Source organism: Neofelis nebulosa, chromosome 8, assembly GCF_028018385.1.
Source record: "Neofelis nebulosa isolate mNeoNeb1 chromosome 8, mNeoNeb1.pri, whole genome shotgun sequence".
NCBI lineage: Eukaryota > Metazoa > Chordata > Mammalia > Carnivora > Felidae > Neofelis > Neofelis nebulosa.
The window spans coordinates 11,711,803-11,734,365 of NC_080789.1; the positions used below are offsets into that span (position 1 = coordinate 11,711,803).

The 22,563-nt window shown below is 54.7% G+C and overlaps 2 long non-coding RNA genes across 2 annotated transcripts; both read right to left on the bottom strand.

Annotated features, from left to right (window-relative positions):
* Positions 1-4,572: 4,572 nt before the first annotated feature.
* LOC131518916 (uncharacterized) lies at positions 4,573-22,063 on the bottom strand. Its single transcript, XR_009265350.1, has 3 exons — positions 20,939-22,063; positions 7,300-7,579; positions 4,573-4,989 (listed from the first exon to the last, which is right to left on the bottom strand). It is a non-coding gene; the product is annotated as an uncharacterized LOC131518916 (long non-coding RNA).
* On the bottom strand, positions 19,868-20,901 carry LOC131518917 (uncharacterized). The gene is made up of 3 exons (XR_009265351.1): positions 20,491-20,901; positions 20,260-20,389; positions 19,868-19,971 (listed from the first exon to the last, which is right to left on the bottom strand). It is a non-coding gene; the product is annotated as an uncharacterized LOC131518917 (long non-coding RNA).
* Positions 22,064-22,563: the final 500 nt, after the last annotated feature.

The window sequence follows — 22,563 nt, forward strand, 5'->3', positions numbered from 1 at the left end:
TAAGAAAGAGAGTGATTTCTTTTTTTTTTTTTTTCTTTTTTAGCTGCCCAGAACTTCTGGCTGGAGAGCGTTGTCTCCTCAGGAGATTCACTAAAAAGCTTGGGGACAATGGGATGTCCCACAAGAAGGGGGGGGGGGGGTGTGGTCCTCAGAGACCTGGGTTTGGAATTTGATCCGAAGTGACCAACCATCCTGGTTTGCCTGCCACATAAGGGAGTTGCCTGCAGTCATGGGCTGTGAGGGCTAAAAGTGGGCCACATCTCGACTCTGCCACTCATTGGGTCACCGTGGCTAAGTCACTTCCCCTCTGCATGCCTCGGAAGTTTAGCTGGAAAGTGAGGTCAATAGCCAACCAACATCCCTCTCATGAAGCTCCCAGAAGATTGTGGAGGAAAAGGTGGAATGTGTTACCTCCCAGCAGATGTGGAGTTATTTTCTCACTGTTAGCGGTGGCTCCCCCTGGTGAGGGATCTCCTCCTCCCTCCCCCCACTTCCCGCTGCCTATTATTCACCCGTTCCCTGCCCCACGCTAATCAGCACCTACTACGTGCCAGGCCCTGGATGTGCAAGGGTGGAAAAGAAGAGCCCAGCCCTCACGGAACTCAGAGCGCATGCAGGCGTTAATTGAAACGCAGAAAGAGGAATTTGTTCGGCAACAACTTTTCATGAGCAGCTACTGTGTGCCAAGCATCGCCTTGAACGTTGTGCGGACATTATTAGCTCATTGGACCCCCGCAATAACCTGGTGAGGTGAAGATTATTCTATCCCCGTTTTGTACGTGAAGAAATTGAGGCTCGGGAAGGTGAAATAATCAGTAGAGAAGCCAGGGAGAGGACATTAAGAGGAATCTTCTTGAAGGAAGGGTTCATGTCTGTGTGTGCCAAGGGAAACAGCTTTCCAGGAGGGAGCAGCAGGTGCAAACGTTGGGAAGCAGGGACCAGCATGATGCCTCCAGGTACCTGCAAGTTCACCGAGGCCTGCGTATTGAGTGAAGGGTTCATACTTACCCTGCAGGGGCTGTGGAGTAGAGAGGACGTCTGTAGGGAGACAAGAGTGGAGGCCAGGTGACCAGTGGGCTGACTTATGCTGGACACTTCTTTTTTTTTTTTTTTAATTTTCAAAGTTTATTTATTTATTTTGAGAGAGGGAGAGAGAGCTGGGAGGGGCAGAAAGAAGGAGAGAGAATCTCAAGCAGACTCTGCACGGCCAGCACAAAGCCCCACCAGGCGCTCGAACTCACTAACCAACCGTGAGATCATGACCTGAGCCGAAATCAAGAGTCGGACGCTCGACCCACTGAGCCACCCGGACGCCCCTGGACACTTCCTATTAGTTTTAAAGTCTTGTCCCTCCAGGAAGGGTTCAGTCAACCATACACGGCCGATGATCAATGGCTAATGTTTAGCCAGGTCCTGGGCTGAGCCGGGGGTTACAGAGACTGTTTAGGGCCAGTCGGAAAAGGCGCCCAATTAGCGCAGGCCGGGCCCAGGAGGGCTCACCATCTGAGCGCAAGGGCTGAGCCCTCCAAATCGCAGTCGCTAAAGGTCCTCCTCCCCCAGCTGCCTACCTCCTGCACACCTGCCGCCAGTGGAGGGAAGATGGAAACCCGCCCACAGCCACAGAGCGAGGCGGTCAAGTTCAGCCCCTGTAGGGCGGGTCTCAGCCGAGAGGTGCGCGGCGGGGAACCCCAAAGGGCCTCGGGGGACCTAGGGGCATCCCTGGAGGGACCTCGCCCGAGCAAGAAAAGTCTACCCCGAGGTAGTCGGGCCTCTGGGCGGGGCCGGCAGGATGGGACGCCCCGCCCCCGCCCCTGCCGCGCCCGGCCCCGCCCCGCCGCGCGGAGCCTGGCCTTATAAGGTGAGAGCGGCGCCGCGCTCCCGTCTGGGCCGCTTGTCGTCACCTGCGTCCGCCCGCTGCGCGCCTAGGCCCGCCCGCCAGGGGCACTAGTCCAAGGCCGCGCCAGCCTGCGCCTTCGTACCCAGAAGCGTCGCCCTGCCCGCGCACCTGCGCGGTTCCCAGCCAGCCGTGCCGGAACCGGGTCCCCGCGCGGCGAGGCGCCGCGGGTTGGGGGCCCGGAAAGTTGGCGTGGGGGGAGGCAGCGCTGGGCTGGGCGCAAGCCGGGGTGGGGGTGGGAGGAAAATCGGCCCCTCTTCGGGACTCCCCAGCCCGCCGGGTGCCTACTAAACCCCGCATTGAACTCAACTCTGACAAAGTTAACCGCCCAGTCAACCTGCGCGGTGTGGCTTAGTAAGAGCCAAGACTCAGCAACCACACGACTCAGATTCCATTTACTAGGTTGCATACTGGCCTTGGTGGGCTGTGGGCAAGTTCAGCGGTTCTCCTGTGCCTCGGTTTTCTCATCTGTAAAGTGGAGATATATAATGGCTGCTTGCTCGGGGTTGGGGTTGAGCATCAAATGTGTTCATATAAGTGAGCAGTTTTCAGCAGGTTTTGGTGGAGTTGATAACACCCCAAAGGGCTGCTTCTCAGATGTTGAGACCCAAACGGCCAGAAGTTCAGCCTCGGTCCTGGTCTTTTTTTGCCAGTGTTAGGGGGTTTGGGAGCAGTTTTTAAAAACACGCAGGTATTGGGGGCGTCTGGGTGGGTCATTTGGGTGCGCCTATGACTTGATTTCAGCTCCGGTCGTGATCTCATGGTTTGTGGGATGCAGGCCTGTGTAGGGCTTTTCACTGACTGCACTGAGCCTGCGTGGGATTCTCTCTCTCTTTCTCTCTCTCTGTGTGTCTCTCTCTCCCCTCCCCTGTTCACACACGCTGTCTCTGTCCCAAAATGAATAGATAAACCTCAAACCCTGAGATTCTTATTTCTCACATTTCCTGAATCCTGGTTAGGGGCAAGGAGAATGCCTTTGGTTAGAATGTCTCTCACACCCCTTAGCAAAGGAGAGACAGGCCTGAGACTGGAAGACAGGAGCAGGAGATAGGAGCTGGGTAAGTTTCATAACATGGCTTTGTTTTGGTGACTTCAGAGTTTCCACTGAGAGTGTAGAATTACTGTTTATGGCACTTGGCTTTCCATACATGGTGGTGACATAATATTCACTTTAATGTTTTTTAGTATGAAAATGTGCAGAAATACACACAAGGGCATAGATCCTTCATAGATTCATGTAATGTTCGTAAATGAGTGCGTTAAAACAGGAGCTGATTTTCAAAAAAAATTTTTATAAGTTTTTTTTTTTTTTTTTTTTTTAATTTATTTTTGGGACAGAGAGAGACAGAGCATGAACGGGGGAGGGGCAGAGAGAGAGGGAGACACAGAATCGGAAACAGGCTCCAGGCTCCGAGCCATCAGCCCAGAGCCTGACGCGGGGCTCGAACTCACAGACCGCGAGATCGTGACCTGACTGAAGTCGGATGCTTAACCGACTGCGCCACCCAGGCGCCCCTTATAAGTTTTTTTAACGTTTATTTATCATTGAGAGACAAGAGTGTGAGCAGCAGGACGGGGGGGGCGGGGGGGGGGTGGAGACACAGAATCTGAAGCAGGCTCCAAGCTGTCAGCACAGAGCCCAACGCGGGGCTCGAACTCACAAACCGCGAGATCATGACCTGAGCCGAAGTCGGTCGCCTAACCAACCGAGCCACCCAGGCACCCAAAACAGGAGCTGATTTTTAATGAGAAGAATAAGATAAGGGTACAAAGAGTGCCAAGGCAAAGCTCTTGAGTTTGCTAGCAGTGGCTGACGTTTGGCAGGAACCTCCTGGGGACGGTGTGGCCGGAGGAGGTGGGATCTCAGAGCCTGACTGGCCAGCGTCCTCGCGTCGTAGCACACATCTACAGCACGCAAATGCCTCCACGCCAGCGCACCCCAGCCGGCTGCCTCTAGACGCAAGTCTCCTCGCCTGGGTTACTTCTGCATTTGCTTTCTCAGCTGCCCTCCTGGGCCACAGGCACCCACCCGGCACACCAGAGCCAAAGGAATTTTCTAGACCGCTGAAACTCCTCCATGGCTTCCCCAGTGCCTGCAGGAGAAAGACCCAGACCTTAGCAGGGCTGACGTGCCTTCCGCGGTCCGGGGCCCACAGACTGCTCAGCGCCTCTTCCTAGCACTTTCCTCCCACTTTCCTCTCAGGTCAACATGCACCATTTGCGGCTTCCTGAATATTCATTAAGTAAATATTGAATGCGTTAGTATGCGACACCAGAAAGAGAGCTCCACGGTGGTGATGTGCAATGCAGGCAGGGTCCAGCCATCTCTCCTGGAGTTCACTGGCTAGTGGGGGAGTTGTGATACAGTGTTCCCAGCAAGGTGGGGTCCTCTGGCCAAAGTCTTCATCTGGGGCTCTTATCTGGGTGGTAATTCACATGCCTGTCTCTTTCACCGGACTGTGAGCTCCTCGAGGGAAGCCATCCTATTCTGGTCGGTCTAGTGTCCCCCGGTCGCTGGCGTGCGTGGTGCCTAGTAGGTACACAGCAATCCTTGGATGACGATTCAAGCAGCGAGCCTCCGCACCAGGACCCCCGCCCCAGAGCAAGTCAACCTTCAGTCGATCATTCGTTCATTCATTTTAAGCGAACAGTTCCATCCGCCCACTAAATCAGAGGGTGGAGCAGTTGACTTGCAGGGTGAGAGTGCTGCGCTCCAGCAGACTGTGGGATGGCCAGCAGCGGAAGGGGACAGCCTGCCTGGCCCCCTGTGGGTTGATGGCCAGAGGAAGTGTCATTTCGACAGGGCCTCCCGGAGTGAAGGCAGGGTTGGGCGGGCGTGAGGCTGAAAGAAAAGGGAACCTGGAGGACGGAGAGGTGTGCTGGGCGCTGTGCGGTTGCCGGGGTGGGGGCCCCCAGCTGGGTGTGGCCCGAGCCTTTGGTCGGGGTGTGTGAGCAGGGAGCCCAGGCAGACAGGAAGCTCCTTCCGTGCCAGCTGTCTTGCCCCTGCTGGTGAACGAAGGGCACATCGTCGGAGGCAGCGGCTTTTCAAGGTTTTCTGACTGTGACCAGCACGAAGGCACACATTACATCACGACCTGGCACAAAACACAACATCCAAGCAAGCATTTCACGAGACCGTTTACTACCCGAGACTCACTCTGCTCTTTTCCCATCATTCTTATCCTCGTCCCCGTTATGAAATTCTGAGTCTGACTCACCAAATTAATTTCAAGAGCTACCTGCACTTTGACCTGCACGTTGAAAACCATTGATCCAAGCGTCCTTCCAAAGGGTCTGGTAGTGGCTGGGAGGCCTTTTTTAATGCACAAAGAATTTAAACGCTCAGCATCCTGAGTCCATTCCACAGCCACTTTCTTTGTTCTTACTTCCCTTTTTTTTTTTAAAAATGTTTATTTATTTTGGAGAGCGAGTGAGAGCAGAGGAGGGGCAGAGAGAGAGGGAGACACAGAATCCGAAGCAGGCTCCAGGTTCCGAGCCGTCAGCACAGGGCCCGATGCGGGGCTCGAACTCACGAACCGCGAGATCATGACCTGAGCTGAAGTCAGTCACTTAACCGACGGAGCCACCCAGGCGCCCCAACATGGCTCTTTTCACTTGTAAAGCAGCCCAAGAGGGTGGGGCGGGTCCCCCAAACCCCGACCCGTACCCCTACCCTCAGAAGTCTCCACTTGGCAGGGCACCCCGGGTGACTCAGTCAGTTAAGCGTCCGACTCGTGGTTTCAGCCCAGGTCATGATCTCACGGTGTGTGAGTTCGAGCCCCGCATCGGGGCTCTGCGCTGATAGCATGGAGCCTGCTTGGGATTCTCTCTCTCCCTTCTCGCTGCCCCTCCCCCACTCATGCCCCCCCCCCAAATAAATAAAATAAACTTAAAAAAAAAAAAGAAGTCTCCACTTGGCATCTAGTTCCCCTGGGGCAGGGGCATGGTCCCAACTCCAGATCCTTGGCCCTCAGGACACTGGAGCCAGAGGAGACCTTCGAGATGGAGTCCAACCCTCTGGTTTTATTTTTCTGGAAAGTGAGGCCCAGAGCGGGGAGGAGACTCAGCTGAGTTTCCTCCACAGGAGTCAGTCTCGGAGTGAGTACTGAGATTCGGGTCTCCCGGCTCCAAATCCAGGGATCTTTCTTTTCACTGTTGCAGGTGGAGAGTCTGTGGAAGGGGGAGGGGGGCTGGGGAAGGGGCTTGGGGGAAATGTCCTGCCTGGGAGAAGCTGGGCTGTGTGCTTGCAAGGCCCCCCGCCTGGGGGACCTGCGTCCTTGCTGTGATCCTGCCACCCTCTTTCTGTGGACCCCGGCCGAGGCACTGCCCTATAAGGAGGGGACAGGACCACAGGAGGTCTCAGAGCCCTTCCTGCTCTGAGCCTGAGCTGCCTGCCTTCTCCTCTCGTGTGCTGGAGGAGGGCCCTCCCTCCCCCAGCATGAGATAAGAGAACACCCTCTCTCCCTCCTGTCCCCAAGCCTGAGCTGCCTGGAGCAGTGACAGGGGAGGATAAAGCCTGTGGGAACCTGTCTTCTTCCGGGAACTTGCTCTTTCCCCCCTGGGGGCCTCTGGATTAGGATAGTGGCTTCTAGTCCTTTCTTTCTGGAGACATTGGATATGGTCTGAAATCCAGGCAGAGGGGCCCTCCTCCCCCTGGGCTTGCTGGCTCCTTGGGCTCGTGCATACGCATGATTTGCCTTCTCAGTTCACTCTCCTTTTCCATGTGGGCATCTCCTAACTGGACCCACGTGATTCTTAGGGCAGGATTTCAGACCCTGTATCTGCGATCAGGAGAGCTTACAGTGGGAGGGATTTGGACTTCTCTCCCTAGGGGAGGCAGCATGAGTACTGGGTAAGATCTGGGGTTCTCAAAGGAAAGTGCCTGGGTTCCAGCCCCAGTGCCCTGCTTGGGTAACCTTGGGCTTCATCTGCATTATCTCTATGTGCCCCATGGGGACCCTATCAGATAAATAATATTCATGACCTCCCTGAAGCTCAGGGAGCAAAGGGACTCGGTCAGGCACCACGCCAGAAGGGAAGGAATCTAACTCACGCTCACTGAGGCGACAGGTCTCTGGACCCTCCCTCCCATTCATTCCCCAACTGCCTCCACAACATCTCCACCGGACAGCCTCCCAGCCCCTGTGCCTTAGGGCAGGCTGCTGTACAGAATTCCACAGACTGGAGGGCTGGAAGTCCAAGATCAAGGTGCCAGCAATGTTGGGGCCTTGCTGAGGCCTTCTTCCTGGTTTACACATGGCTGTCTTCTCGTATCATCATTAGCGTTTCCCCTCTTGTTCAGGGGACACTAATCCCATCATGGGGGCTCGCCTCCCGAAGGCCCCACCTCCCATCCCATCCCATCCCATGCGGGCTTCAACACAGGAATCTGGGGGAACACCAACCTCTCTTTTCTCAAGTCTCCAACTAAAGAGACTTTCCCTAGTGGGACAGCAATGGTTCTTGGCCGGCTCCTCCTTCTAGAAAGACCATACAAGGAGGCTGGGATTCTTCAGTTTCAAGCCACAGAAACTGACTCTGCATAACTCAGCAGAATAAAAATGGAGGTGGAGGTGGTTATTGGGACACATTGGCCACGCCTCTGCAAAGCCGGAAAGGCTGGGTGCCTGCATCTCCTGGGGGTGCTTCTTGCCTGGTGGCTTCTGGGCCTTCTGGCTGGCCGTCCTGAAAGAGATGACTTTAAGGTTAGGAGCGTCTGAGTTCAGCCCCGGGAGTCTCAGACCAGGGTTCTGGCCCACTTCCTCTCCACGGGTTGAGTTCATGGACCACCTTTCCAGGATGTGGCCATCAGACGCTCTCTCCCCCCACCCCTACCCCCGTATTTCTCATTGGGGTTCAGATTGTCTTGCCTGGTTTGAGTCACAGGCCTGCCCCTGGAGAGGAGGGGCAGGACCTTGTGATTGGCCGTTCTGCCATCACCAGGTGGAACGAGGCAGGGGTGGATCCCCCCAAAGGAAGGGATTGCTATGAACAGAACAAGGAGGGGAATCAGAAGCTCTCCACCCTGGATTCTACCCACCGGCCCTCATCCTGGCCTCCTGAGAATAAATTCCTCTTCCCCTGCATCCCCTCCCCGCTTCTTCCCGCTTTCCCTCCCTCCTTCAAACACTGATTGAGTGTTTGCTTTGTTTCGGGCACATTGCTAGGCCCTGGGAATTAAAAGATAAGTCAGACCCAGGGCCAGCCCTAGGGAACCCATCTAATCCTGATCAGCATACACTGCTGATTAGCCACGGCAAGGCCAAGTCAGGCATTACCAATCGACCACAGCACACTTTCCCCGGGAGCCTGGGCTCAGCCTCAGGATGCTCTGCACAGAGCTCGGGGCAGCCAATTCTCATCAACTGGAATCCCATGATAGGGAAACCTTTTGCTGTGCCCGGCCCCAACCCCACCCCTTTCCCATAACAATTCCAACATTTAAAACCAGCAAAATTCCCCTCTGCTCACTCCCAGGGTCATTTCTTCGCCATGGTGGGGGTGGGGTGGGAGGGGGAGAGAATGGTATTGGTGTGTTCAGTTTCCGACCCCAGTTGGCTGTTGAGTCAACTTTGTGGTTAGGAGTCTGAGCGCAGTTCCTGTAGACAGAAAGACTACGTTTGGATCTTATCACTGTACCCTTCTGAGCCTCTGGTTCGGGATGAATTTTCTATGACTCCCACAACCAGTGACCACAAATTTCGTGGCCTAAAATAGGCCAAATTTGTTATCTCGCACTCACGGAGGTCAGAAACTCACAATGAATCTGATGGAGCTAACATCTAAGCGTTGGGGGCGCCTGGGTGGCTCGGCCCGTTGTGTCTGACTTCGGCTCAGGTCATGATCTCATGGTGCGTGAGTTCGAGTCCCGCATCAAACAGTGGGCTGTTAGCTAGAGCCCGCTTCGGATCCTCTGTCCCCTGTCTCTCGGCCCCTCCCCTGCTCGTTCCCTCTCTCTCTCTGGCTCTCAAAAATAAACATTAAAGAAAAAAAAAAGCGAAAATCAAAGCATCAGCGGAGTTGTAGTCTCTCTGGAGGCTCCGAGTGAGAGAATCAATTTCCTTGCCTTTTTCAGGCTCCTGGAGGCCATCCCCACACCTGGCTGGCAGTCCCACCCTCATCACCCCAAATCTCTGCTTCTGTCCCACCTCCTTTCTGACTCTCTGACTGCTGTGGTCTGCAGTTTCTGTCCCCCTCAAAATCATACGTTGCAATGCCAACCCCCAAAGATGACGGCTTCTGGAGGCGGGGCCTTTGCAAGGCGCTTAGGTCAGGAAGGCAGAGCCCTCACTAACCGAATCAGAGCCCTTATAAAAGAGGCTCCGGAGAGCTCCCTGGCTCCGTCCCTCCCACCAGGTGAGGACACCTGGAGAAAGTGTCAGCTGTGAATCCGGAAGAGGAACCGTAGCAGAAAGTGAAAGTGCCAGCACCTTGATCTTAGACTTCCTGCCTTCAGAACTGTGAGGGAAAAAAAAAAAAAAAAAAAAAAATTCCTGTCGTTTACAAGCCAGGCAGTGTGTGGGGTTTGGTTTTAACAGCCTGACTAGATGGCGACCTTGACCTTCTACTTCTCTGTTATTGGGGCCTTTGTGATTACTCCAGGCTAACTTGGATAATCCAGGATAGTGTCCCCACCTGGAGATCCATATCAAAACCACATCTACAAAGTCCCTCCTGCCATGTTGGGGAATGGTCATAGCTTCTGGGGCTTGGAATGTGGACACCCCTGGGGGCCGTTATTCTGTCTGCCACAGGTTCCTGTACCCGTAACATGGGGTATCGATAACCCACCTCAGAGACCTGTGGGGAGACCTATTATGTGAGACAATTCGTGAGAGGCGCTGGGCACAGTGCCCAGCAGTTGTCCCCGGGCGCTTAGAGGAAGACTTTGACATTCCCAGAAGCAGTCGTTGGAGAGAGCCCAGCATCCCGCTCCCTGACCTTGGCCCTATATCCCCCCTTTTCTCATCCTTCCGGGCACCCTCTGTCCAACCCTGACGACGGGGGCGTGAAATCCCTGCAAAATGTCAAGTTTGTACTTGTCTTTCCGAGGCTCTGCTCTGTATCACCGCCGCCCCCCACCCCCCCCGCCCCCAGCTCCCATCCCTAGGCTTTCATAGCGATCACCTGCTTTTTAAAAAAAATTTTTTTTAACGTTTATTTATTTTTGAGACAGAGAGAGACAGAGCCTGGACAGGGGAGGGTCAGAGAGAGAGAGAGGGAGACACAGAATCTGAAACAGACTCCGGGCTCCGAGCGGTCAGCACAGAGCCCGACGCGGGGCTCGAACTCACGGACCGCGAGATTGTGACCCGAGCCGAAGTCGGCCGCTTAACCGACTGAGCCCCCCAGGCGCCCCACGATCACCTGCTTTTTTTCTTTAATTTTTTTTCAACGTTTTTTATTTATTTTTGGGACAGAGAGAGACAGAGCATGAACGGGGGAGGGGCAGAGAGAGAGGGAGACACAGAAACCTGCTTTTTTTTTCTTTAAATTTTTTTTTCAACATTTTTTATTTATTTTTTGGGACAGAGAGAGACAGAGCATGAATGGGGGAGGGGCAGAGAGAGAGGGAGACACAGAATCGGAAACAGGCTCCAGGCTCCGAGCCATCAGCCCAGAGCCCGACGCGGGGCTCGAACTCACGGACCGCGAGATCGTGACCTGGCTGAAGTCGGACGCTCAACCGACTGCGCCACCCAGGCGCCCCAGAAACCTGCTTTTTATAGAGAAGCGGTACCAGCACAAGCAGCAGCAGAACCACGAAACTTGTCAGGGCAGTTAGTTAGTAGTTACTAGTTAGTTAGTAGTTAGTTAGTAAGTAGTTAGTTAGTGGTTAGTTAGTAGTTAGTTGGTTAGTAGTTAGTTAGTAGTAGTTAGTTAGTTAGTTAGTAGTTAGTTTCCCCCAAACAAAAGCAGAAGGTCTGGGATGGGGCCGTGCAGTCTGAGTTTTCGGGGGCCCTGCAAAGGATGCCAATGCCCCCTTAAGCTTGAGAACCCTGGGATAGAGCATCTCAAGCACCCGCACCTGCCCGGTGGACACAAGGTGGCCCTGAGGCACGGGCGTGGTTGTGAGGCTCAGGGAGGTGAGTGGGAGGCTCAGCCCGTGCAGGTAGGAGAAGGTAGAGCGCAGGTCGGAACCTGAGCGGGGCTGGTGTTCTTTCTACATCACCGTGCACCTCCACCCTTGGGCACCGCCCCCACAATGCCACCTGGACACGGGAGCCCGGCGCCCAAGCGCTCCAGGGGAAGCTCTACCCAGCCACTCCCAGGGCACAGCCCAAGCCCAGGGACCTCTCTCTCTTCACCTGTCGTGTGTCATTCTGGGCAGGGCCCTGCGTTCAGCCCCAGTCTGAGGCTCTGATAACTAACTTATACTCGAGTAGAAATGGCTGATAGCGCCGTCGGGGGTTACGTGCTCCTTTTCGGGGGCTGCCTGTGGTAAACAGGAAGGAAGAGAGTTCACGGTGGGATTTCACCTGGTCAGGCATGTCTGGAGGCATCATGTGCGTGTTTGGGTGGGAGGGCTACGGACTCCCCAAATGCAGGCAGAATGGTGTGGAAACAGTACGGGGCGCTGCTATGGCTAGGTCATGATCATCACTGCCTAGCGACCTCGGGTAAATCATTTCATTTCCCTAAGCCAGCATTTTCTTTCCTGGAAACGGGGATGATGCCTGCACAGGGTTCCACTGGGATAACCTTGAGCAGGTGGCCCTTTCCTCTCTAGATTGCTCTGGCAGGTTGCCGTGAGCTGAGCCCAACCGGGCAGAGTCGCCCCACCTTACAAAGTAGGCAGGTCCCTTCCTGGGACCACCTGCCAGAGGGGATGGCCGGGGTCAGAGTGCCTAGCATCCCTGCTTCTGGAAGGCTTCTCTGATGCGAGCCTGAGCCCTGAGCTCTGGTCGTGTAGAGAGCCCTGGACTGGCAGTCAGGGGCCCGGGGTCTGGTCCTGGCTTTGCAGCTGACTTACTGTGTGACCTGCCCGATTCCCTGTCCCTCTCTGGGCCTGTGGCCTTGCCTGGAGGATGAGTGAGATGTGCAAAGGCCCTTCCCACCCCAGCTTGGTCACCCTCCCCTGGATCCCTTGGCAGCCCTGCCTGTCCTCCTGGATATGGCAGCGAAGGCATCCCGCTGACTTGTTCCCACAGCCTCCTATGAGATGTGCCATGTTCTCCCCCGCATGAGGGAAGGGCCCTGTGTTTGTGCCTCCTCGTCCTGCCTTCAGCCTTGCACCAAGCACTGAGCTCTACGTACTGTTGTGCTCAAGAAAGACCTGCTGATACATTTCCAGCGACCTTGCCTTTGCCCAGGTTATTTCGAGAGAGAGAGACAGACAGCAAGCAGGGGAGGGGCAGGGAGAGAGGGAGAGAGAGAATCCCAAGCAGGCTCCGCACTGTCATCACAGAACCCCACGTGGGGCTCGAACCCATGAGCCGTGAGATGATGACCTGAGCCGAAATCAAGAGTCGGACACCTAACCGACCCGAGCCACCTGGGTGCCCCCAGGAGAGTATTTTTCTTTCAAGGTGCCATCTCCTCCAGGAAGCCTTCCCAGATGCCACCTCCCTGCAACACACCTACAACTGATCCTCCCATCCTTCTCCCCTGGCTCCAGCCATCCCTCCCTTTCAGATTCGCTCTTAGAACAGTGACTGGCACACCCAGTGGGGGGGGGGGGGGGTTGAATCCACTGGGATTATGGTCTAAGGGGAGAGACAGAAGAAAGAGAGAGAGAGATGAAGAGAGAGGCCAGTCTTTGCAGGGATGGGTGGGGGGAGGAGACACATCTGGAAGGGGCTCTGCCTCAGGAAGGCAGATGGCAAACAGCTGGCTGGGGGTGGCTGTGACTCACCCCACCCCTGCAGGCTGGGGGATGCTGACGACAGGCTGAGACGAGTCCAAAGGCCTAAAGGAATTTTGATAAGGGTAACACAAGCCCTGGAGTATTTCTAGAATGCAGGAGGTCAAGGGTGCGGGGAGCAGGGTCGGAGCAAAACTGCCGGCTTATGTTACTTATTTATTTATTATTATTATGTGGGTTTTTTTTTTTCCTGGATAAAAAATTCACATGGCACAAAATTCAAAAAGTGCAAAGGGGACACAGTGAAAAGTCTTTCCTCTTCCCCTTCCTGCCATCCAGTTCCTCTCCCCAGAAGGCCTGTGTTTCCAGGGGCTTCTGCATTCTTTTCTTTTCTTCTCTTTCTCATACAGGGACGCATAGTAGCCACACTTTTCCTCACTTTCCTTTTTCCCTTCACGTGTCCTTGAGAGCATGTCATATCGGCACCTAAAGAGCTTCCTCTTTTTTTTTTTTTTTTTTTTTTATTTAATTTGTCTGTGTTTAGGGTTGCCAGATAAAGTACAGGATTCTCGGTTGAATTTGAATTATTTGAACTTCCGATCAAGAAAAATTAACTTTTTAGTAGAAGTTTGTCTCATGTAACATTTGGGACATACTTACACTAAAAAACAAAAACAAAAACCCTACTTGTTTTCTAATCTGAAATTCACATTTAACCAGGCATCCCGTGGTTTCGTTTGTCCAATCTTGCAGTATTTCATGGGGATTCCTTATAACTAAGTCTTTGGGGGGCACCTGGGTGGCTCAGTTGGTTAAGCGACCGACTCCGGCCCAGGTCATGATCTCGCAGTTCGTGAGTTCGAACCCCGCGTCGGGCTGTGTGCGGACAGCTCAGAGCCTGGAGCCTGCTTTGAATTCTGTGTGTCTCTTTCTCTCTGCCCCTCCACTGCTCACGCTCTGTGTCTCTCTGTCTCTCAATAACAAATAAACGTTAAAAAAAAATTTTTTTTTTTTAAAGTCTTTGGAAGCTTCAGGAATCGGACACCTGGGACCTGGTGGGCATCCGCCCCCTGGACTTTGAAGGTCCAGCCCTAGATTTCCATCTCCAGGCCCCCATTGCCAAGATGAGAAATGAAAGCCTCTCCGAGTCATCTGATCCACCTCCCCTTGTCTGAGGCCCAGAGAGGGAAATGACTCACACAAGATCACACAGCCAGTCGGGGCAGAATGGGGCTAGGCCATTTCCGTCTCCCTTCTCCAGACGGTTTTTTTCTCAGGCTGCTTAGCGTGACATACTCATGGGGGTCATGAGTTGTAAGCCTAAGCTTTTGGAACATGCACAGACACTTGGGAAGCCAGAAACCAAGGGCTCCAAGTTCTGTGGGGAGAGGCGGGCCCACAAAACCTTGGGGAGCCCTGCTCCCTGGCAGGGGGGTTTCTAGTATGGGTCCAATCCCCACAACACCTGGCTAATGGCAACAATAATAATAATAATAATAGCTGTCACTGTCAGGTACCTACACTGTGTTGGGTGTTCAACTTGTCCCTTTTGAGTCCTATAGTGGTCCTGCATGAGTCAGAGCCGTCCTGTCCCCACAGCTGGACACTAAGGCCCGGAAAAGGTAACCGATCTCATCATTTGCCAAGATCCCCCAACCGTGAAGTGACAATGCTGGGGTTTTAACCCAGATATGTTTTGTTGTTGTCGTCGTTGTTGTGTTTTTTGTTTTTTATTTATTTTTTATGTTTTATTTATTTTTGAGAAAGAGACAGAGTGCGAGCGGGGGAGGGGCAGAGAGAGAGGGAGACACAGAATCGGAAACGGGCTCCGGGCTCCGGGCCGTCGGCCCAGAGCCCGACGCGGGGCTTGAACCCACGGACCGTGAGATCGTGACCTGAGTCGAAGTCGGACGCTTAACCGACTGAGCCACCCAGGTGCCCCAACCCAGATGCGTCTGACGCTAAGGCTCCAATCCTTTGCACCGGGATTATGAACACTTATCGATATACTTGTGCCAGTTTTTTTAGGTGGGAAAGCAGAGTACTTGTGACAAGCCCTCTCCCTGAGCCCACTTTGGTTTTGCAAGGGCCCAAAGCGGGAACAGACTTCTGGTCCCTGTGGTCCACAGGATGAAGGCCAAACTCTCACTGGTCCCTTCCTTGACCTTTGATGATGGCCATGAGTCTGCCCTGCCTGTTTCTCCAGGCTTGTCCCCTGCCTCTGGGCACCTCCCCTTCCTTGCCTCCAACTTCCACGCTTCGATGCTGCGGTCAAGTGGAAAAAGTCAGGTGGAAGAACTAGGGATTCCAGGGACAAGTAGTTACCTGCTGTGTGACCTTGGGCAAGTCACTGAACCTCTCTGAGTCTCCCTTTCCTCAGCTGTAAAGTGAAGTCATGTCTAAGTCTCAGCCTGGTGCCTGCCCACCTCACTGGAGACTAATTAATATGCATCGTTGGAAGGAAGGAAGAAAGGGGGTACTTCTGGTGTTCCCACCATACGCTAGACCCTGTAGGAGACACTGGGGACCCTGGTGAATGGGCCGGCCCAGTAGCTGCTTTCCTGGAGATCTTTTTCGAAGGGCTGCGGATGTGGTTAATTGCAGCAGGAGGTTAAGTGACTGGGGCTTTGTCACTTAGGGCAGGATTTTTCCCAAGCCTATGCCCTTTGACCAGGAACCAGGGCACGGAGTTACCCTAATCTGAGTTGTCCCCGGTCCACTCAGCTTCAATGGTCAGAGCCTGGCTTCGCCCCCAGGGTCTGCTTTTCCAGGCCACCTGGCTCTCCCTTGTGTCCCTAGCACCTAGCGGTCGGAGAGAGACCGAGACTGGGACACTTGGAGAAGGCGGGAGGTTGGGGGGCGGGGCGGGGGAGAAGGGGGGAGGCGGGGCCTAGGCCTCCACTTGGCTCCGCCCATGCTCAGGTGTGCGCCAGCCTGGTCGGGGAGAAGCTGGCTGGGCCTCTCTCCTCCCGGGTCCGGGTACACATCCCGGTAGCTGGTCCGACTCGAGCTCCGCCCTGCCAGCTTCTCAAACTCGCTACAGCGCCCGGCACAGCCGCCACCCTCCGGGAGCCAAAGCGGGAAGCTGGAAGGCGGCTCCGAGAACTGAACCGGAGGCCCGCCCAACGGTTCCTTCAAGCCTCCATTGTGTTCTTAAGAAACCTTGTGAATTTTGCATTCCACTCCCTAGCAGATCTGTGTTTGTTTTAATATAACGTGATTCCACCCCCCCCCCTCCCCGCCCCGGGAGGATTTTATATATGTATGTAAAATCATGATTCCCTCTCTTCCTGCCATGAAGGTCACAGTAAATCTGACTGCAGGACACTCTTATCCCTGAGTACCGCCTTCCCTTCCTCCCTTCTCAGATCTGACCCTTATCAAGTCACTATATCCCATCCATCTGTTTCTGTGGCTGCCTCAGCTTAGACAGCGGCCTCTGTGTCCCCAGGCCCCAGCCCAGGCTCGGGCCGGTCTGTTGACCACCTAGAAAACAGCTCATGAAGGAATGGGCAGGGTGGTGGCCGTGTGTGTGTGTGTGTGTGTGTGTGTGTGTGTGTGGAGGGGCTGTGGTGGGCAGAATACTGGCCTCCCAGTGAAGGCCACATCCTAATCCCGGACACCTGTGAATACATTACCTTAAATGGGCAAAAGGAACTTTCCAGGTGTGGGTGAGTTCAGGCTGGGGAGCTGGGGGAAGTTCCGCCTGCCCTTCCTGAAGGCCTGCCTTGCAGATTTCAGACTTGCCTTGCCTTACAGTCAGTTAATCAATCGTAAGTTCCTTACAGTCAACCAATCGTTCAGGATATATGTGCCCTACTGGTTCCCTTCCTCTGGTTGAGCCCCGAGGCCAACAGGACCCAAGGGAAATTGGCCTCTGGGGTCTGTATGTGGGAGACCACTCAGAATGGGGTCATGGTGGGCAGAGGAGAGCCAGCTCAGGAAGCGTCTAGAAGGTCGGGTGCCCCTCAGCTGGGGTCTGTCAGGCCCAGGTCCCCAGGGATGGGTGGAGATAGGGTGCAGTCCCCACAGGAGTTGGGGGGCGGGCGGCAGAGCTAGGGAGGGGCTGCGGGGACGAACAAGGCCTGGAACAGGCCTGGGAGGAGGGTGAGGTTTCCAGGGGGATGGGGAGAAAGCAGGCCTACAGGGGCTGGAAGAGAAAGGCCAGGCTGTGAGATCACACCCCGGGCCTGGGGACACAGCAGGAGGCCCACCCCTCCTCGGGCACACTGTCCCTCCCTGGGGATGCTGGCGAGCTGTCTGGCACCTAATAGTCACTGAACAAATCAGAGGAGACCAGGCCTGGCCAACAGGCATTTGACAACATCTGAGAACACAGAACGGGAGGCAAGGGGGGCAGGGCCGGGAGGTGGGTGCCTGGGGGGGAGGGGGGAAGCCCACCCACACGCCTGGTTCACACCCCTTGGGAGCCGCTGCGGGGGGGGGGGGGGGGGCCGTGGGAGGGAGAGTTCTGTTCCTGCCTCCCTCCCTCCATCCACCCCTTGGGTAACTTTCCTTTTTAAGAGCAGGCCCCTCCTCCCCATAGGGTAATCAGAGCCAGGATATCTGCCCCCAGTTCAGATTTCCATTTCCCCTCAGACCTCTCCTGGGCCGTGGTTTTAGCAAACAATTTGGATCCTTCTAGAGCCTGGGATAGGAGGCCTTGACCCCTTCCTTCTTAGTGGTGCTAAGAAATGCTCCGCATTCCTGAGTCAAGAGGCCGGGGGCCATTCTTCTCCCTTAGCACAGGGGCAGACCCAGAGGAGCAAAATGAAGTCTGAACCCAGACACCCCTCCCGGGCTCCCAGCTCCTTCTGCCAGTGCCCGCTGAGGTGCTGTCCCACAGCCACTCAAGTCCGCACAGAGCCATCTGGGGGCTGGTGAGCTGAAACCCAGTCCTTAGGCCCTGGGGCAGGAATGTGGGAGAACAAATTCCTGGGGCTTCCCGCCCTGGAGGCTGGGCTCCTGTCTTCAGAGCTGCCCAGAGGAGGGCCCTGCCTAATTCCTGTGAGTCTCCGCCCGATGCCCAGCCCAGCCTGGCACTGAGGAGGCTCTCCATATGAATTTATTGTTGAGGGAGGGAGAGCAGGACAGGTCAAGGGGGGGCGAGATCCTAATCGGCCACCAAGAAGCCATTGCTCCCACCCCTTCCCCTGTCTCTCCCGCCCTCCCTTCTCTGCTTTTGGGTGCGGTGCGCCCTGCCCCCTCCACTCCCCTAGATTAAAAATCCCCAAGAAGGTAGAGCTCACATCTAAACCCTCTGCATGTCCCTCCAGAGCACTAACTTCATGTTGGTGTGATCTTGACCTCAATCTCTTTATCTGTAAAATGGGTTCACAACACTACTCCCCCCCCCCCCCCCCCCCCCCGCGCCCTGGGTTGTTGGGGAGATTAAAATGAGATGGGGCATGTTAAAGCCCATGGTAAACAGAAAAATGGCCCCCTGAAGATGGTCATCCAGATGATCTAATCCCTGGAACCTGTAAATAGTTAGGCTTCCTGCAAAGGGGCATTCAAGTTGCAGAGGTAGTTAAGGTTTCGCATTAGTTGACCTTAAAACAGGGAGATTATCCTGGATTACCCGGTGTAATCCCTTAACGGAGGGGGAGAGGGAGAAGCGGAGGGAGGGGCCGTGAACCAAGGAGTGTGAGCAGCCTCCAGAAGCTGGAAAGTGCCGTCCCCTCCCTCAGAGCCTCCGGAAGGAACAGAGCCCTGCTGACACCCTTGATGTTGTGCAGAGAGGTCAGTGCTGGACTTCCGGCCCCCCGCGGCTGTGAGATAATCCGCGTGTGCGGTTTGAAGCCGGGCTCCTGGTCCTGTGCTGGCTCCTTTCCTGTCTCCAGGGCCTTTAGTCCCCCATCCTTTCTGCACCCCTGCAACAAGCAGGCCTTTTACCCCTATTTCATACATGATGAGACGGGCTGGGAGGGGTCACGTGACATGTCCAAGGTCACGCGTGCGGCAGGGTGGAAATGGAATCAGAAACCAGGCCTCTGACTCTGGCCCCTGGATGCTGACGTACCACAGGGCCTCTCCTAAGGGTCGCCCAGGGGGATGTAAAAGTATATTAATGGCTGTGCAAATCCACGGGGGTGGTTCCTTATCCTCCCTGGCTGGCCAGAAGCCCCTGCCTCTGCAGAGACCTCTCTCTTTCCCCCCCACCCCGAACTTCAGTTCTTGCCAACCCCCCATCCCCCAGCTCCTTGCCCTGTGTCCTTCTGTCTTTCCGGAAGGGAACTGGACTGTGGCCTTTGACACTTGTCTCCATCGCCCCCCCAACCTTTGCAGCGCTAACACCCAGGAACAGTGAACACGGGGTTCTCCTTTCCTGCTCACCAGGCCGCAGCCCAGCCCCCTACCCTCTACCCTCCCGGGAAAGGCTGTCCTCAGAGCTCCTCAAAAGGGAGATACTCTATCCCCGCACAGGCTGTCTGAGTGGACAGAATGGGAGGGAAGCTGGGTCCCCCGCGGCCAGCTGACAGGTCGGAGGGGAAACTGCACTTCCTGCTGGGCCCCCGGGGAGTCTTGTGTCTCCTAGAGGCCAGCTGGGTCCTTGCCTGAACTCCCGGAGGAGAGAGGGCAGGGAAAGGAGGAGGGAGGCAGGGAGAGGAGGAAGGACAGGGCAGAGGGGAGAGAGGCAGAGGGAGAGGAGAGAGAGAGCCAGAGACAGAAAGTAACAGAAGCGAGAGGGTCAGATGCAGAGAGAAAGAAGCAAGAGAAAAAGAGACAGAGAAACAGGGGAGGGAGAGCAAGTTAGACACCCAGAGACAGAACAGTAAGTATGAGAGTTCGAGAAAGAGGCCCAGACAAACGGAAACAGACCGGGCAGGCCAGGCCCAGACAGGCCACCTGGGATACCTGGACCTCGCAGACTTTCTCTGGGTTTTCTGTGTGTCTGTGCCCAGAAGCCGTAAAGCTCTGGAGAATTACTGGGACAGCCTGTTTGAAAGTTCCTGGCGTACCGTGGGGGCCAGTACAGGGCCGTGAACCTCATTCCTTTTATCCACCTCTTGACAACCTTGCATTTTGATCCAAAAGCGTTTTTTTTTGGATCAGTTTTGTTTAGTGTATACTATGTGCCAACAAGAGAGAGGTGTTTTGTTTTATTTTTGTTTTTTAGTTTATTTACTTATTTTGAGACACACACACACACAGAGAGAGAAAGAGAGAGAATGCATGAGGAGCAGAGAGAGGAAGAGAGAGTTCCAAGCAGGCTCCACACTGGCAGCATAGAGCCCGACGTGGGGCTCGAACACACACGCCGTATCATGACCTGAGCCGAAAACAAGAGACTCGTGCTTGACCGACTGAGCCACCCAGGCACCCCTGAAGCACTTTTTAAAAACCTTTCTCTTGGGGCGCCCCACGCAGGCCCAGGTCATGATCTCATGGTTCGTGAGTTTGAGCCCCGTGTCACTGACAGTGCAGAGCAGGCTTGGGATTCTCCCTCCCTCCTTCTGTCTCTGCCTCTCTCTCTCTCTCTCTCTCTCTCAATAAAGAAACTTAAACGTTTTATAAATAAATAAAGTGCGTCAAATCGTGCTCGAGTATCACAACTCACACTCAAGACGCTAAAGAACGCTGGAAGAGGATAAAACCAAAGGGTAAGTTGGGAGAGTGGTGTAGCGGGCAGAAGCCATCCGGTGTGGGTAGGGAAGGCTTCCTTGAGGAGAGAAGTTACTGAATTTTACCTGTAAAGATGAGTGTATTAATTGAGACTTTCTCTTTTGCAAGGGACAGGAACTGACTCAATTGGCTTAGAGAAATAATAAGATAAAATTTATTGACTCACATGAGTGGAACGTCCAGGGGTAGATGACCAGTTTCAGGCATGGCTGGATCCAGGTGCTCAAGTGAGCAGTATCACAAAGGCTTTGTCTCCGTCCACATCTACCTCTGCTTTCCTCCCACTGGCTCCATTCCAAAGTGTTTTTTTTTTTTTTTTCTGCACAGTGACAACGCACATTTATGGGGCACCTGGGTGGCTCAGTCGGTTAAGCGCCGATCTCGGGTCAGGTCACGATCTCGCGCTTCCTGAGTTCGAGCCCCACGTCGGGCTCTGTGCTGACAGCTCGGAGCCTGGAACCTGCTTTGGATTCTGTCTGTCTGTCTGTCTGTCTCTCTCTCTCTCTTTCTGCCCCTCCCCCACTCGCACTGTCTCTTTCTCTAAAATAAACATTAAAAAAAAAAAGAATAAAAAACAATTCTTAAAAAAAAACCCCACATATTTATGAACTTACAGTTTCTGTGGCTCGGGAATATGGGCTCGGCTTAAATACCAGCCCAGGGTCTCACAAGGTGACAAAGTGTTGGCTGGAGCTGTAGTCTCAGCTGAGGCTTGACTGGGGAAGAGTCTACTTCTAAGCTCCCACAATTGCTGGCAGAATTCAGTTCCTCGCTGTGATCAGACCAAGCGCCTCATTTCCCTGCTGGGTGTCGGGGGCGAGCCTCCCTCCGTTCCTTCCCCAGCATGGCTCTCTGCCTCGTCAAAGCCAGCAAGGGAGACGGAGCCTCTTCACGAGAAGGAGGTATATAACAGAGTCACATACGCGTGACTATGTACACCCCGTCCCGTTTGCCACAGTCGGTTGGTTAGAAGCAAATCGTAGCCCTGTCCGCACTCCAGGGGAGGGGATCACACAAGGGTGTGAACGCCAGGAGGAAGGATCGTGGGGCTGCCCTAGAGTTCAGAGTTCAGCCGCCGCAGACACTGAGCAGCGGCCCAGGGTTGAGAGTCAAGTTCAGTAGACGGGATACTCAGGAATACACACACGGGCCCTGACGACAGGTTGCTCTGCTCTTACACCATGAGCTCGGAAGGGTAAGAAATCCCGTCTTGCTATTTGTGAGTTTCCTCGGTGGCCTGCCCAGCTCCTGGCACGTAGTAGGCCCTTCGCGATACCACGTTGGATTGAATGGTTGAACTAGACGACATACCCAGACTCTCATTCATTCACTTGCCAACCCGTTAATCCAGCCGGCGTTTACTGAGCCCCTCACACGCACCAGGCCCTGTGCCGAGGGCTGGGACGCGGTGGGAAAAGGACAGAGCTTTGCCCCCACTGGAAGGATATGACTGGTTACGGTTTGTGGCCTCTGAAGACCGGGCACGTCTCCTGCCTGTGATCCTGGTGTGTGGATGTGGAAGAGACTGAAGTTCAGAAAGATACAGACTTTACAAAGATGGCCGCTGGACTCCCTCTCCAGTGCTCTCTCCTAGGAGGACCAGGCTACCTGGGTGCCGTTGGGCCCACTGCTCAGGACACATCCCTTCGTCGGGCTCAGAGTTTGAGAGGTGCCCAGTGGTGGCCTCCAGTGGGGCTAGGGTGTCTTCCCCGGAGAAGTGGCTTGGGGCCACAGCAGCTGGGGAAGGGTCTGACGTGTGTCCTCCACCCCCACCACAGGCCCGATAAGAGAGTGACCACAGTCCTTTTTGGGTCACTTTCTTGGTCAAAACAGGAACGTGGTCTTGAGTGAAAAGGCAAGATATGGAGAGAACTGCCACCAAGTGACTTGGTCAGCGCGGAGGATGGGGACAGCGAGTTATCATCTCAGGGTCCTTCCTAGGGCCTTGGTTCACGAGGTTTCCTCTCTAGTTGTGCTGCCCTATTGACTCCCTTCCTTTTCTTTTCTTTTCTTTTTTTTTAAATGTTAATTTGTTTTTGAGACAGAGAGAGACACAGCATGAACGGGGAAGGGTCAGAGAGAGAGAGGGAGACACAGAATCCGAAGCAGGCTCCGGGCTCCGAGCTGTCAGCACAGAGCCCGACACGGGGCTCGCAGAGGTTCTGAGACGATGATTTGAATACGAGTCATTTGTTTGGATAAAGTTCCCAGGCAAATCAGGTCAGGGAGAGGGGACGGT